Source organism: Colobus angolensis, unplaced genomic scaffold (assembly GCF_000951035.1).
Source record: "Colobus angolensis palliatus isolate OR3802 unplaced genomic scaffold, Cang.pa_1.0 Scaffold341, whole genome shotgun sequence".
Lineage (NCBI taxonomy): Eukaryota > Metazoa > Chordata > Mammalia > Primates > Cercopithecidae > Colobus > Colobus angolensis.
In genome coordinates, this window is record NW_012116722.1 from 2059804 (window position 1) to 2072140 (window position 12337).

The window sequence follows — 12337 nt, forward strand, 5'->3', positions numbered from 1 at the left end:
GATGCAGAAGGAGAGAATGTGTGGAGTATTATGTAGAAGGAGTTCATGAGCCTGGCCTGGAGAGGACACATCACTTCCAACTCCGTTCCATTACCAGAGCTTAAGTAAATGCATGTGCCTCATTGCAAGGGAGGCCATGAAATGTAGTCTAGCTGTGTCCTCGAGGAAAAGGAAATTTGGAACTTGACGAACACATAGCAGTCTCAGCCACGACTGGGCAAGGCCATCTTTTGATAAAATATAAAAATACAAGGACAGGGAAAAACAACAAATTTGATTGTGAAGTACAGTCAATTAAATAATAGGGAGAAGCGTAATAGCTAGGCAGCTATTAGCTCTAGTTTAAAATACTTGCGACACCACTGAGGGATTGCTGAAAAGTCACTTAAGGTCTCTGGGTCTCAGTTTTCTCATCCTGGATACAGCAATAAAAATCTGCCCTGCCTCAAACTTGTTCTCTGTCCCAGCTTTTGCCAGTTTTCAGGTTTTTAGAAAAAACAGAAAGACACTAAACATGTTTATTTGTTTGCATGTGCATGTCTAGAGAATGAGAGTTACACTATTTTTTATAAATGCATTTTTTCAAATTGACTAGTTTAAATATAAAGGCATAGCTTCTTTTTGTTAGGTTGCCCATCAAAATTGCCATTTTTTAGCTTAAATATGGCCAAATTATGGCAATTTCATATAGTTTAATAAATTACATTAAAACAACATGTTGGATCCTTTTGTATAACCAAGAAATGACTTAGGAGACTCTTTCTGATGACTGTAAATCTTCACTGTAATGCTCTATCATGATGTCTTGTTTATTTCCTTCTCGTATTCTGCAGTTGGTAATTTATCTGTTTGTTTGCTTCTTTAAACTCTATCTCCAGAAGATTATAAACTTCATGGTGGTAGATGCTTTACTTCATTCATCACTGCATTTCCAATGCCTAGCACAGAGTCCTGAATTACAGGCTCAATAACTATTTACTGAATGTGAAAATCAGAGCTGCTTCAAGATATATGAGGCTAACTGAGGTGACAATATCATATAACTTTATCTGACATTGCAAATAAATTGTTATACATATTCCAGATAATATTTTTCACTTGTTTTACTTTAATTTTTATAAAATCCAGAATTCCTTTCACTTAATTTTCAATGCCAACCAAAACCACCATGCCATTTGAGTACTATGAAAAAGCAGTGCCTACACTACTGTAAATGCTTTTCCATGAATTATTTTGGATAGCTAAAGACTGTGACTTTGAAGCTCATAGTGATTCAGTATTATTGTGAATTGCGCAGCTGAGAAGGGACATAGAGGTTGCTGAACCCCTCTTTACCCAAACCCTCCTAGACTGGTGCAAATTTGTTCAATTTCTAACATCTTCCTAGAAGAACATTTCACATTCAGCTTTTGGAACCACTTCCAATGTATACCATACGTCAGCATTGTTGGGATTTTCTTCCTTCTAATTTAAATGCTTGTACTTAGGTCTGTTCTTGTTGTTAAGTGAAAATAATAAAAGACTGTTGTCTTTTGGGTGAAACTTCTTCAAAGCCCGGAAAACCATCTTTTAATAATTATCAGTTCTTACTGTTCCATGTTCTTTGTGGTTCTGAGATGTTTTAGACTCATCTCCAAAAACACCTGCACCCGTAGGAAAAACTGGTAGCAACACAGCAACCCGGACATGGGTGTGCATGTGAAAACGTTGTTCTGACGCAAAGAATTGGAATGTAATTTACTACTGGGGATAAACTCTGTGAAAACACCTCTGTGATCAAAATAAAAGATGAAAAAGAAGAGCATCCTTGGGCCCCAGGGAGAGAATTAGATCTGATGGTATCTGGTGCAACTTGCAAATGTGAACATTTCTTAAGGCCACAACAGGACAGGAATATAGCAGCCCAGAAACAATTGAATTTGAAAATGTTCCTGCCCATTTGGCTGAAATCAATGGTGAAAACCACTAAGACATTGAATATGTTTTAAAATTTATATTAAATACCTCCAGTTTTTGGAAATTCATTTTGCTTTTCTTTTTATTTAACTTGTGCATTTGTTGGCTATTGCTGCTACAGTAGATGCTGTTGTTCGGCATTCAGATATCAAGAGACAACTAGCCAAAGTAAGGATTAAGGAGGGGCCCATGAGGCTCAGTAGAACTTGTGATAATATTTGCAAGAGAAGACTGCCTGCCAAACTAACTTCAGAAAAGGTGATGATGATGTTCCCTACTATCAAATACAGTGTCATGGAAATAGAGTGTTAGGTACAAAGATAAAATCCGAAACACACAAGTCCCTTGGGAGACACAGCAGCAACAGGAGTGGTGCGTGGGGCAGCCCTAGCAATGTGAAGGAGGACTGATAAGATTGAATTTGCTCATGAAGAAGCACAGTTTCTTACTGCATCTTTCTCAAAGCACTTCTTTTTATCTTCTGTGACACTATGTTTTCCTAGGTAGTAGGTCTTCCTACCTGCTCTGTTTTAATCTCTGGGTAATCTTCTACCTAGAGTCTCCTAGGGAGAGCCTTCCCTGAGACTCCTTTCTCCCTCCCCTGCTGTGACCTGTTTAGCAAGCAAACCATTCTCTATTCTCTGCCTATGATCTCAACTCTGGACCTTGTATTTCCAAATGCCATTGATAATTTTCCATAGGCATATATGTTGTAAGGCATTGTAAAGTTCAATGGAATTCATAGGAATGAGACACTTCCCTCATCAACCAGAGAAGAACAAACAGAATATATTGGCAGCTCTATATGCCTCAGGATAGATGTTCATGTATCCTTTATAGAATCTAAATATAAGCACAGTATTCTGTCTACACAGAATCCTCAATGCAAGTTATTGACTGACTGACATAAATCTGAATAAAGCATTCATATAAATCTGACTACGCTTTATGTAATAGATTATAGGGGATTTAAAAAAATGAGCTGTTTAGGGTCACTAGTGTTGGGCTGATAAGTGACAGATAGAAATTAGAATTCCTTGGCTCCCATTTTGTGCCTATCTTCTCGGCGTTTTTCTTGACCCCAGGGCAAGAAAGCTGTGCTTCATACTCCTGCACCAGTCAGTTACTTGTTGAGGGCTGCTTGGGGACTTTCAGCTCTGTGCTTGTGTGGGCTGAGGCCCAGGAGCACTTTGGTAGCCCTCCAAGAAAATTGGTGTGAGCTTTGGAAGCAAGAGCACACAGAAGACAGGGGAGGGTCACACAGTAATGGCAGGCAGAACACTGGCAGTCTCCTCTACACCAAGAAAAAATGTAACATCTCATGAAGCATAGTATTAATATAAATGTAATTCTGTCTTCTTGGAAATTCCAGTAACATGGAATATTAAATGGGTGCTTCCAGAGAGACATCATCAACTTTTCGAGATTTAACTCTCACCATGGCTTCTTAAAATGCACCAGTTGGACCCCTCTCCCAAGCCGTGTAGCTTGAATACTTCACTTCGTGACAAGGCTGGCATTAGGATGGCATGCTGTGTGCAACTGGGGCAAAGGACATGGCACTTGATGGTTATTTGACAAGCTGAGGCCAGGAGAGTTGTACTGTCCCTTCCTGCATACAGAACGCTGAATTCTAATGAGGACTAAGTTCTGATTTTTTTAAAATTTTGCCCAAATTCCTATCTAAGGGGTCTGGGGAGCCATGTCCTACAAACCATAAATTCTCATCGGATGGGTTTTATTTAACCCTATATATCATGACTTACTTTCCAACCTGACTCTGGCATAATGAAGTGACATTGTTGTCTGGGGTTGAATACCTGGGGTTTGTTGTCTCACACCAAGAAAATTAAGGACATGAACACACACACAGAGTGGATTAAGGAGTGGAGTTTAATAGGCAGAAGAAAGAAGAGAGCAGAGCAGCTCTCTCTTGTGAGAAAGGTGTCTGAGAGAGGTGGATTTTTTTTTCTTCTTTTGCCCAAATTATCCAGGCAATTTACTGGTTTTCTTCTGTAGCGCATAGTGTGTTACAGCTTTGTCATGGTTAGTGCATCTTACCAGGTAGGCAGTTTTTTCTGCATTATAGTTTAAAAAGTAATCACATAAATTATATAGCAAAAAAGGGAAAAGGGGCCAATGCAGCAGATTTTATAGGCAGGCTTGAGGAGGTGGTGTCTGATTTACATAGGACCTACAGATTGGTTCGGCCAGGTGTGACATTTACATGCTGCACGGGGAAGGTGGTCACCCCACCCTAATCATATCATGCAAAAGGCCTGTTGGCCAGCGCCATCTTGTCTACTCCTCACTATACACTCGGCTGGCAGAGAAGGGAAGATGGAAATGCCATTTTGAACATGATTGGCACAACTACCGGCATCTATTTCTGCACGTGGATTTTACAGGCTGCTCTTTGTTAGAAAGGAAAATGATTTGGGGCTGCTTTTCATTAAAAGTAAAACCTTACTGAGAACTTCCATACCCTTACTATCTGCCTAAGTAATTTCTAACTCCTATATCAATAACATTATGAGACAAGGAAGAAAATAAAAATATTTTACTCCAAAACATGTTTCTTTGCCATGTCTTGAAATGGCCCAGCAAAGCTGCCCTTTGTGGGGGAAATTTTGCATCTGTAAAGAATCTCTATTACCATAACTAACTCTTTCCCCTTCCAAGCCTTCCCAATCCTCTAGAGATTAGCTGAAAGTCTAGCACCTTTTAAAGATCTAAATAGGAAACATCTGTCATCTATTGTCTCTAAGGGTAGCCACTGTAAGACTTCAAAAGAACCTTGTCTCCACAATCTTTATCTTCACCTGAACATTTCCTTTCTGTGGATCCCAGGTTTTTAGACAAACTCAACCAATTGTCAGAAAAGGTTTAAATTTACCTATAGCCTAGAAGCCCCCCTCCCACCCCCCAGACCCTTTGAGTTGTCCTACTTTTCTGGACCAAACTAATGTATTTCTTAAATGTATTTGATTGATGTCTCCTGCCTCTCTAAAAGGCAGAAAACCAAGCTGCTCCCCGACCACCTTGGGCACATGTTCTCAGGACCTTCTAAAGCCTGTGTCACGGGCCATAGTCACTCATATTTGGCTCAGAATAAATCCCTTCAAATGTTTTGCAGAGTTTGACTCTTTTGTTGACACTAACTAGTGGCGTTGACATTGTGACACTAAAAGAGGCTTGAGAGACTGCAAGAGATGCTAGAAAAATTCTTTTAAAAAAGGGGGGATATACTTTTAAGAAGAGCTATGACTGAGAAGAAGGGAAATAAAACTTTTTTGTTTATTCTAAAACAAAACCTAAACATATCAATAATATTGCCCTTCAAAATAGCACCTTCATTCCAGCAACCCTTATTCCGGCAGAAGAGCAGCCATCGCTCAACTGCTCCCCAGGGACTGCTATGAGCCAGCTAAGACAATCAACATTTTTACTTTAAAGTTACACCTTGATTCAGTCTCAGAAACATGAAATAAAATGTTGTAAGCTGTTTTACTTATTAGATATCACTCCAAATGATTTTAGTTATTTACAACATTTTTTAAAAAAATCACCTTCATGATTGAAAAATTCAATGAAAAATTCCCTCCACTGAAGACATCACTCAGATCCAGAAGGCATTAAACAGAAGTACCATCGTCTAGATATTAAAGGCCCCAAAGTACTAAATTAGAATTACTTGGATATTTCATATAAATGTGGATTTTTTTTCTTCTTTTGCCCAAATTATCCAGGCAATTTACTGGTTTTCTTCTGTAGCGCATAGTGTGTTACAGCTTTGTCATGGTTAGTACATCTTACCAGGTATGCAGTTTTTTCTGCATTGTAGTTTTCCTGAGACTGAGTCTTGCTCTGTCACCCAGGCTGGAGTGCTGTGGCCGGATCTCAGCTCACTGCAAGGTCCGCCTCCCAGGTTCACGCCATTCTCCTGCCTCAGCCTCCCAGTAGCTGGGACTACAGGTGCCGCCATCTCGCCCGGCTAGTGTTTTGTAGTTTTTAGTAGAGACGGGGTTTCACGGTGTTAGCCAGGATGGTCTCGATCTCCTGACCTCGTGATCCACCCGTCTCAGCCTCCCAAAGTGCTGGGATTACAGGCTTGAGCCACCGCGCCTGGCCTCTGCATTGTAGTTTTAAAAGTAATCACATAAATTATATAGCAAAAAGGCTTACATCTGCTAGGAGCATGGCAGAAGCACAAACTTAAATTGGAGTTCCTGTCAAAGTCAACGCTTTCATGTTCATGGACATAACATTGCTCCTGGATTCCTGTGGCCACTAACTAAGGCTGGGAGCAGATGAATTAAAGGTCAGATGCACTCTTTGCATTCATGACCATTGTATGGTAAAATCTATTGTGAGTTGAAGGTTTCCTCTGTGCAGTAATTAATACCATTTCATGGTATTTGCCAGTTACACAAGAACGCACAGAGTTGTAAAAATGTGAAAAATAGTTAAACCTTGATGGCTTCTGTCACTTTGTCTCATAAAAGAGAAGAAATAGAAACAAAAGAGCAAAATTCCTTGTGGTTGTGTGATGAGAATACCATTAACAGAAGGACCTGCTCAGGTGAGCAGATAAAGGACATGACAGCTGGAAGCAGTTCAATTCCATTTCTGCTACAGGTAGAGCATGCCTTATCTGAAATGCTTGGGATCAGAAGTATTCCAGATTTTGGATTTTTCTTGGATTTTGGAATACTTGAATATATATAATTGGGGATAGGACCCAAATCTAAACACAAAATTCATGTATGTTTCATATACAACCTATACATATAAACTAAAGGTGATTTTATATAATATTTTAAATAATTTTGTGTATGAAACAAAGTTTGAGCACATTGACCCATTGGGAAGCAAAGGTGTCACTACCTCGGCCACCCATGTGGACAATCTGTGGTTGTTTGGTATCACCATCATGCTGCATGCAGAAAAGACACAATGCAGCTAAATGGGGGGTGGGAGGGTCTTTTCTCCCTTGGGAATGTCGAATAAGCTGTGTAGTTTGCACCTGCAATTTGAAGTCAGATGTGGAAATTTCCATTTGTGGCATAATGTCAGTGTTCAACAAGTTTCAGATTTGGGGGCATTTTGGATTTCAAATGTTTGGATTAGAAATGTTAATGTACCTGCTTCTTGAGAATTCATTGCAGCTTGGGGAACAGAAAAAACTCATTTGACTAAAGGAAAAATAACTCTGATATGATAGCACAAAACATTTCAGAATCATAGAGGTAAAAGAGTCTTGGAGAGAGAATCTATTACCTTCCTCTGACTTCAAGAACAGCCATTCTAATGAGGCAGTTATGTTTTATATGAAAATATCTACTCTAGGGCAAAAAATGCTAAAACTTATTGAGTAATACATTTCAATCCCTAAAGATTAAGAAATACACTAATGCTCATGGTTCTATTAACATCCATTTTTTCTTCGTTACTGATGCAATTGATAATCAGTTAATCATTGTCAAATGAATAATTCTCCTACTTAAAAAGAACATTCTTAAGTCTTTCTTCAGCTTAATAAGCCTGGAGATAAATCTAGCTCTAATTTTCTTACCATTTAAACAATCTTTTTGATTTTTTCCCAAGATTCACTTATCTTAAAATAAATCTGAATTTAGTTAATACGCTTCAAATTGTTGTTAATAAATAGAGAATTGACACTACTTATCCTTCCGCATCTTCAGGTAGCGTTTTCTAGAAAGCTGGCCACATTTTAGAAAGAGTGTTGTATCCACAAGCCAGTGAGAGAATCATTGGCGAAAACAGGGACTAAATTCACAATTATGTTTTTCTTTGTACCAAGCCTAATAAAATAAAACAGCATATGTGAGGCAAGAAGGCTTTAAGGAAGAAAGAAGAGGAAAGGGGGTTACAGAGTTTGTGGAAGAATCTAAATATTTAGGATCTATAAATATAAATAAGAGTATTTAGAATCTAAATGCTCTTATTCTTACTGGTGGGGCTGGGGCTCTGAAAAGTTAATTTAGTATCAGTGTTTCTGTGCTGATGAGAGTACTCATTAGAGAGAGGATAATACAAGAAACAAGATAACTGAGCAGGTGAGAGGGTATGGGATCCAGGTGGAGGGGGACTAGACTTTGGTAAAGCAATGATAGTAAATTCAACGTAGCTGAAGAATTGCAGTTTGGGTACTGAATGCAGGTATGAATTGATAGATTTGATGGTGGAAAGTTGATGGTGACTGCTTCTATGATGTCTGTAAATGTTATAATGAGAATATAATGTTATAAATGAGAATAATGGGGAAGGTGGGGGAGTAAGAGATTTGGGGGTAGAGAAGAAGATGTGAACTAGTAATTTAGGAAAATAGAAAGGTGAATAAACTAGGCTTATGTGGTAGGATTGCCCATTTGAAGTTAGTGGTCATGGATACATAGTGAGATCATCAGCACAGTTGTTGGGTGGCCAGGGCAGTCTCAATTTTAGTTGTTGATTTTTTTTGTATTATCATTTGAGAGATACTTCTCTTTGCCACTGGCTGTTTGGATAACCTCTGGACTTGCTAAAAGTGTGGAGGGAATGTCCAAGCCCACTGCTGTCTGGAATCACAACCTTGGACCGTGTCGCAACTGGTAAGAGGTAATGAAACAGAAGGAGGTGCCTAGGGAAGAGAGAAGCAGTTTTTCTCTGAGCTGGAGTATGCTCCCTACAAGTTGAAGATAAGAGAGCTGCAGGGAGGCCAGCTTGTAGGTCAAGAAGAAGGAAGGAAGGGCCTTAGAATGAATAGCCAGTCCCATCTTATCCTAGACAGCAAGGCTCCATCCTATTGTTGATTCTGGGAGTAAAATGGTTTCCCTGGTTACTGGAGCCTGTTTATTCAGTCAGGCCAAAGGAGCAAGTACGTTCACATCATGGCAAGCATACGACAAGCTTCTTTTTTTCCTGTGCAGCATAATTTTTTTAAGTTCAGGGATACATGTGCAGGTCTGTTACACAGGTAAACTTGTGTCATGCAGATTTGTTGTACAGATTATTTCATCACCCAGGTATTAAACCCAGTACCTACTTGTTTTTCCTGATCTTCTCCCTCCTCCCACCCTCCACCCTCTGAAAGGCCCCAGTGTGTGTTGTTTCCCCTCCATGTGCCATGTGTTCTCACCATTTAGTTCCCACTTAAAATGTTATGTATATATCTACACAGACACATATATAAAGTTTTCAAGCCAATTATGTTTTAGTTTTCCATTATAAAAGATATGCCAGCACACTGAAGAAAATCTGGGAGATGCAGATAGGAAAGAGAAAGATATAGCTTATGGAATGATCAACATAACAGAACCACAATGAGGACACTAGTACATTTCCTTCTTTAGGTGTTTCTGGTTGAAATAATCATGCCCAACATTCCACCAGGTTCCTCGCGTGTCAAATACATCAAAGCCTACCCCACCCATCTGGTGAGTCTTGATTTGAACTTCTAAGGAACTCAAAATTGTGCTCTTCTATTGCTGCTCTAATATGATTTTTATAAAAGACTACATTATTTTTGTTCAAAGCAACCAAATTAAATCCATAGAATCCACAAAAGATAAATTTAACCAAAAGCTCAAAGGCTTGACTTTCTCACCTTTTCCCAAGAAGACATTTTTGACAATTGTATCAGTCATCTAGGACTGCCATAACAACACACCACAGGCTGGGTGGCTTAAACAACAGAAATATATTTCTCACAGTTCTAGAAGCTGGAAGGCCAAGATCAAGGTGTCAGCTGGGTAGGAGTTTCTCCTGAGGCCTCTCTCCTCAGCTTGCAGATGGTTCCCTGGTCACTGTGCCCTCACATGGTCTTTTCTCCATGCATGTGTGCATCTCTGCTGTCTCTCTTCTTTCTTACGAGGACATCAGTCATATTGGACTAGGGTCCCACCCTTATGAGCTCATTTAACTTTAATTACCTCCTGAAAGATCCTTTCTCCAAGTACAGTCATATTGAGTGTTTCAACATAAGAATTTCAGGGGGACGCAATTCAGTCCACAACTGCAATGGAAACTTCTACCTGGCCCCTTCAACACAGGACAAATGTACTACTAGGGATCTCATTTTTTCCCCTTTGCTTTGCTAATAATATGGGATTTGGAATAAGAAAATGTAAAGTGCCACTATAGATGTGTATTAGTATCAAATTGGAAAGTTCACTTCTGAATCATTTCACATGGCTGAACATTCACATTGAAATTTTGCCTCAGGTGTAATTGTAAAAACTGTCCCCCATCACTTTCTACTAAAAAGGAATCAAAGAATACCAGTTTCATTAACTGAATTTGATTACAAATCACACTGATACTAAAGGGAGGACAAGTGTTAGGTCTAGCGATGAGGCAGCTGCTGTCACAGCTTTTCCAATCGAGTTTCCAAGCCATCCAGAAGAGCAGTATCTCTCTTCCAAGAGATAAGTTTATGTTGGATTTGGCATAGAAGACAAATTCTGGTCTGATATGTGTAAGGTGTTGACATTTCCAAAAGAAAGTCACAATGTGTTCTCTCCCAGGGTCACCAATAAGTTCTGAATATGAGACACAACAGGGCATCTGTTCACCTCTCCGCCAACTTCTAGAAAGTAAAGTAAGTTGCTCTACACGAGAGGCTTAGTGGATGTACTTCATCAGCACAAACAGAGGTGTCGATTATGGAGATTATGGAGAAACAAAGCCATGTGCTGCTTGTCACTGGGAGGGGCAAGACAGCCAAGAATCCAGAAAACAAAGGCTCTCAAAAGCAAGCCAGAAAACAAATCAAACACCAAGTGATCACACTGAAAAGAATAAACATTACAGTATAGTATTTGATTCCTGTACTTGTCAGTTGGCTTTGTGGATGCCCTCAAATTGGAAGCTTGATGTTGAAAGAGCCCCACAGGGATGAAATCGCAAAGGAACCAATAAGGGCTGGAAAGTGATCAACTATTTATCACAGGCCAGTCCCCAGCACTTAGAAAAGGTCTATGTCAGAGGCCCTGATATCATTTGTGGCATTATGGGATTTGCTTTGGGAATCTAAGAAAGGTGCTTACAATAAAGGCAGTCAAATACATGCACTTATAATTGCTATGGTGTAAGGACAAGATACATTATTAAACTTCCCAGAGGTCTTCAAACCTCATTTCACAGTTATTTTGGTGCTCTTTTCTTCAGAAATCTTCTATGAATCCAAAAAATACAAATGCATTGAATGATGCAAATTCCATCTCCATCGTTTCTTGCCAGCTGTCTTAGCGAGGTGCTAATGAGCAATAAAATCGTCCCTAAACAGGCTTTTGGAAAGAGAAGGAAGAAAATCCAGGAACCAGGACAACCCAAAGCTGGATCATCACTCAGAATGAGCTATAAATTATCTTAACTTTCTTCTACAATGTTGCCTGCAATATTAGATTTCTCAATCCAATTGTCACATGGCATCAAAATTATACCATTACAACTAGGCATTTCTCAGCAGAGAGTTTTCTAGGCAACAATGTTTCTTTTCTTCCTCTTTATAAACAGAAAAATGTGCAATCCATATTTTCCCTATAAGATAAACATGTGATTCACTTACCACGGGACTGTCTCTAAAATAACTCTGGCTCAGGGTGTAGACATCATCTCACCTATTGTCATCACAATATTCTTTAAGTAACCACTTTCTGGGATAGAACTGCCCCAACGAGGTAGCAGCCAGGTCACAAGGTGGTTTTAGTTTACTCTCTCAAACATGCAATTCCAATTACCAAAAAATAAGTGACTCTTAATGATGGGTTTAATAATAGTAGGTGTGGAAGCACTTACAGTTCCAGGACTAAGCCAGGTTTTGTACCAAAAATTAAATCACTGAAATGATATTTTCTTTCAAATAGGAATGGACAAGCAAAAATGACTCACTGTGTTTTCCAATTGCACTCAAGACCTGTCTCTATATGCCCTCCTCCTCTGCTTGAGCAGAAGGTGAAAGAGGTTGTGAAGACTACGGAATTTGGTGAGTCTTATGAATTTCTCAATGAGTCAATTTTCTGAAAACCAGTATCTTATATTTCACAAAGTTTCAGTGTGACATAATTAAACTTATTATTGACTTTCATAGGCCATTGAATCTTGAAGACAAATGCTCTTTGACTTCACTACAACATCAGTGGGCACTTGGCCAAGGAAGGCTAGTTAGAACCAGGCTTTTTGCAAACACAGCTGAGGTATTTATTCTGTCTTTCTTCATCACAAAAGTAGCATGGAGAATAATAGACAAGAGAGTTCAAGTGGAGCAGGAACTGTCCAGAATTTGAGGAAGAAGTCACATATCAGTCCTGGCCACGATAACTGGGGCACATGTACTATATCCAAGTTGATATCCTCAATTTGGGGAAACTTTTCTTGC

The 12337-nt window shown here is 39.2% G+C and overlaps 1 long non-coding RNA gene across 1 annotated transcript; it reads left to right on the plus strand.

Annotated features, from left to right (window-relative positions):
* The first annotated feature begins 917 nt into the window (after nt 1-917).
* On the plus strand, nt 918-12111 carry LOC105519257. The gene is made up of 5 exons (XR_001002938.1): nt 918-1026; nt 2078-2214; nt 9312-9395; nt 11826-11944; nt 12050-12111. It is a non-coding gene; the product is annotated as an uncharacterized LOC105519257 (long non-coding RNA).
* The last annotated feature ends 226 nt before the right edge of the window (nt 12112-12337 follow it).